The sequence below is a fragment of the Halyomorpha halys genome, unplaced genomic scaffold, assembly GCF_000696795.3.
Source record: "Halyomorpha halys isolate HHAL.00 unplaced genomic scaffold, Hhal_1.1 Scaffold113.1, whole genome shotgun sequence".
NCBI classification, from domain to species: Eukaryota; Metazoa; Arthropoda; class Insecta; order Hemiptera; family Pentatomidae; genus Halyomorpha; species Halyomorpha halys.
The window spans coordinates 575,784-580,325 of record NW_027111402.1 but is presented as its reverse complement, the minus strand read 5'-3'; the positions used below and the strand labels follow the sequence as shown (position 1 = coordinate 580,325).

The 4,542-nt window shown below is 33.2% G+C and overlaps 1 protein-coding gene across 1 annotated transcript in view; it reads left to right on the top strand.

Annotated features, from left to right (window-relative positions):
* LOC106677924 (alkaline phosphatase) overlaps positions 1–4,542 on the top strand; it is a gene marked incomplete at both ends in the record, with an annotated part of 709,077 nt that overhangs the window by 156,595 nt on the left and 547,940 nt on the right.

Here is a 4,542-nt window from a genome sequence, read left to right as displayed (position 1 = left end):
AAATAAATAAAAAATAATAATGAATAAATGATATGAGTAATAATAAAAAGTAAAATTGAGGTAGTGGGACTATGAATTAATTTTATATTTATTAAAATTTATAACAGAATGTCCTGCAGCAGTGTGGGCTTTAGTCTTCGGGTTGAGGTTGGGTTTCCCAGGTTGTAGGTCACAGCTTCTTTAACTGTCCGCAACTGGGAGTGGAACTTCATGAACCGTTTTTTGATGTGATCCTCCATTGACTCCATATGTAATTCCCGATGCAATTGGCTATTTCTTATGAACCAAGGAGCATTAACTGCGATTCTTAGGACTTTATTTTGAAAAGATCGTAGTTTTTTCTTTTCGTGTAGGATGCCGCTCCCGAGACTTCACAGCCGTACATCAGCAGTGGCCTGAGAATTGTTTTAAATATTAGAACAGTTGTTTCTGGTTTTAGTTTGGAATTTCTTTTTAGGATAGGATATAGCATTGCTAACCTTGCATAAGTTTGAGTTAGTTTGATGTTGATATGTTGATATTCTATGAGCCCTGTCCTGGTCATTTCTTGCATACAGGGAAGAGAGGTTATCTAAAACTGACCAATCTATTCTAACCATGGTGGGGGTAAAGTTTTTCATTTTGTGGGACCGCCACTTAATGAAAAAAGTCTGTCTCAAGCCAGATTGGAAACGGTTCCGCTGGCAGATCACAGATCGTAAGACCTACGCCCAACCTCCTAATTACCAACCTCCGAGTTACTAAGTGAACTACCTTTGATTCGTGAAAAAAAAACTGGTTATCCTGTCAACCTTTCTTACTTCTCCCAGTTCATTGTAATCGTTCCTACATCAATTCTATTCACTGATTACTGGTCACGCAATGTTGCGTTGTGTAGTGGGTTTGTTATTTCTTTGTCATGTTTTTACGCCCTGATGTGTTCCAAACATGGCGTGAAGAAAGCTTTTCTGCCTCATTTTTAACAGGTAAGCGATTTATTTTGACCAGTTGAAATTTCCCGATTTATTTCGTGGCCCTGCTGCGAAATGAATTCTAAGCCCCTGAGGAATTGACCCGATTCGTACTGGAAATATTTTCCCATTGTTATATTTTCTTTATATTCAATCCCACAATGTATATTATTTATTATACCAGTGTGTGTAAATGCGTTTTAAATATATCAATACGTAGTGATATCATTAAAAAATATTTCATACTATGTTATTTTAAAAAATTAATAATTTATAAATTATTTTGAATTTATTAAAATAAAATAAAAATATTTCAGATAGTCAATCAATAATCACACAAAATTTTATTCCGGAGACGAAGCTAAAGCAAAAGCCCACTCACTGGAAAATATAAGAAGCACTTACATCCCCTCTTCAGATCTGTTTCAACCAATACGGTATGAAATCAGAATGACTGGCAACAATATTGGGCTACATCAGATATTTACAAACTGAAAAATCTTAAGGGCCAACTGAGAGTTGCTGGGTCCCATTCTCCATCAAGTATGATGTAGAACAGAGGTGGTGGTTATAACTTGATTAGACACTTTTTTTTTCTTTCAATATCATCTTTTTCTTTTGTTCATTTCAGACGGCATACCAGGGGGAGGTTATGTAGAGGTAACCAACCTGTTCTAATGGTTCCATGGTGGGGATCAAGCTTTCATTACGTGGGACCGCCACAGCAATGAAAAAAGTAAACACCCCAAGCCGGATTTTAACCGGCGCCGTTAATGTTCCCAGGTGGCAAAGCTCTACGCCTCAACTACCTGAGCTGCGGTCGGCACACTTTATTGGACACTGTCGGTTGACTCGTATAAGAGATCCACCTCGGTCAACTCTGTAAAGTGGTTAGGACTTCACTTCTTTGAGGAGGGACCCCGAAGCAGAGGGGTCATAGAAAAATGTAGACTTCCTCGACACCGCTCTTGTGACTTATTGTAATAATGAGTAGAATATTTACAAAATCATCAGATTATTTACTCTTATATGATTCTTAATTATTATAATATTTAATTTTTCATTATCACATGTTATTTTAATGAATTTTCATATTCATTGTCTAAGCTATCAAAATCAGTATTAATCACCATCTTCTTTTATCGATATTAAAAATCAATAACTATTTATTTATTTCTCCTTCTTTTATTTTTAGAAACAAGACTAGTAATAACCATGAGAGGGAACATGAATTATAAATAGAATTTAAGTTTCGACTCCTCCGAAACAATTCTATTTTTAAGTAAATCACGATTCACTTGGAGTCAGTTTCTTTCTCTAGTTAGGAGAGTCAAAGAAGAGGGGACATTGTTTGTTTGTTTTGTTTCAAAACCTTAAAAAAAAAACATTATTTTTTCTTTAGGAGCTCTATATCTTAAAAACTACCAACAACACTAGAAAATCCAAAAGAACATTATTTAAAGAACAGTAAATTTGCTGAAATATTAGCCATAATAGAGCTATTTACGTCCAATAGTTCTCGAGATAAAGCCTTTTAAAAAGTAACATTTCTTAAAAATGTTCTGATATTTCAACAGTTAATTTATTTTGAGAAATCTATATCTCAGGAATTATGTAACGTAGAGATGCCTTTTAGCAATCAAATTAAAGATAATTTAATGTACTATAAAGTAGTTTATGATCTTTACTCATCCTCGTAGGAATAGTAATTTTCATGATATTTGCTCAAATAAATTGATTTATAGTTGTTTGGACAATAAGTTTGATTTAAGAAAAATTGCATTTCAGAAACCATTGGACCATTGGATGTCTGTTTCACTGAAATTAAAGATAGTTAAATTTACTGATTCAAAACCTTTAAAGAAATACGTCTGCGTAGTATAGAATATAATTGCCTCAGTCGGAAATTTAGCGTTTTACGTTTTGTCTTGACGTGTGGGCACCATGTCAACCTTCTGTCATAGTAAGTCCTAAATAAGTTACTGTTTTTGTTTGTGGTTTAGGGTGATTGTCAATGTAAACTTAAGGGCATATTTTGTGTCGTAGAGTAAATGTGACATGTTGTGAGTTGTCGTGATTAATCTTAATTTTCTATCGTGTGCATCAGGTCTGTATATTGTTTAGAATATGTTGTAGTGTTAGTGTGGCCTGTAAAGGGCCTATGTTTTTCGAAATGATAGCAGTGTCATCTGTATACGTCGTAGTTAGTATGTTGTCGTTTGTCGGTAAGTCGTTTGTGAATATGAGGTACAGAAGTGGAGCCAGGATAGAACCTTGAGGGACACCTGCAAATGTTGGCTTCATTGATGAGATCACTGAGCTTTGTCAGACATAAAAAAAAACGGTCATGAAGAAATGATTGTAAAATTAAATAGTAGGTGCTTGGGAGAATTGGCTTAAGTTTAAAAAGAAGGTCTTGGTGCCATACGCTATCAAACACCGGAGTTACATCCAAAAATGCTCCAGAAGCGTATTGTTTTAGTTCAAAAGCAGAGGAAATGAAGTCCGTTGTAGTAATTATACCTAGTTTTCAATAAACTAATCAAAAATTGGGGTTAAATAACTGCCTTTTTTCTTCTCTTGGGCTCTTGTACTATGAGGGCAGATATGTTTAGTGGAATTACCAAATATTACTGAATTTTCATAAACTGTTTACGAGTTTCCAACAATTTGTAAAAAAAAATAATGAATAGAGTAATATGAAAAAATAACACAGGGTCACTCTCGTGATGAGTGAAAATTAAAAAAATATAATAAAAGAGCAGGAGAGAATATAATAAAAGACGGTTTTAGAGGAAGCTAAAATGTCTGTGTATTCTAAACGTCTAATTGAAACGCTAACTCCGCTAGACACTGAAGTAACATAAGAGTTCCAGGAAAAACAATGAAAGAGACCGCTTAAATACTATAAAAATTTAATTTTTGTTAGAGGATTTTCAAGTCAAGCGGAGGGGAGGTGTATTTTTAATATTTCTTAGAAGATAAATACTAACGTAAATCGTTTAGGGTTTCATATTTTATTTTGGGAACATTGTTAATTAACATAAATGAGTAAAATAGTGAAACCTATCTTCAAATATCGATTGTGTTTTTCTTTATTAAATAACTTGAATCGATTATTCACATGTTTTCGGTTTTCTCTAAAACAACTCTTGATTTTGATTAAACTTTCCATGTCAATGTATAATTAAGTGTTCTTTAATATCAGCTAGCTCTTATACTATAAATAGTCTGCCAGAGCTTAAATGACGATTTTTTTTTTTTTAATTCTTCCCCTAAAGTTCCTTTACTTTTTTATTATTTGAAAAATAAACAGTTCTCATTGTTAGAAATAGTAAAAAATGGATAAATAAAAAATATTAGAAAATTTTATGTATAATAGAATGAGAAAAAAGGAAATAGTTAGGCATTCGATTCGGACGGTAACAACCGATTTCATCCGAACATTCCTGATTGCATGACTTCTTTTTCTTCGTTAAACTGTCCTATTATTTTCTAGTACAACATTTATATTTTTTAGTCCCACCCGAAGAAATATAGGAATGTTATAGCAACAGAAAAATTTAAATCATTTGCTCATGATTATCATCTT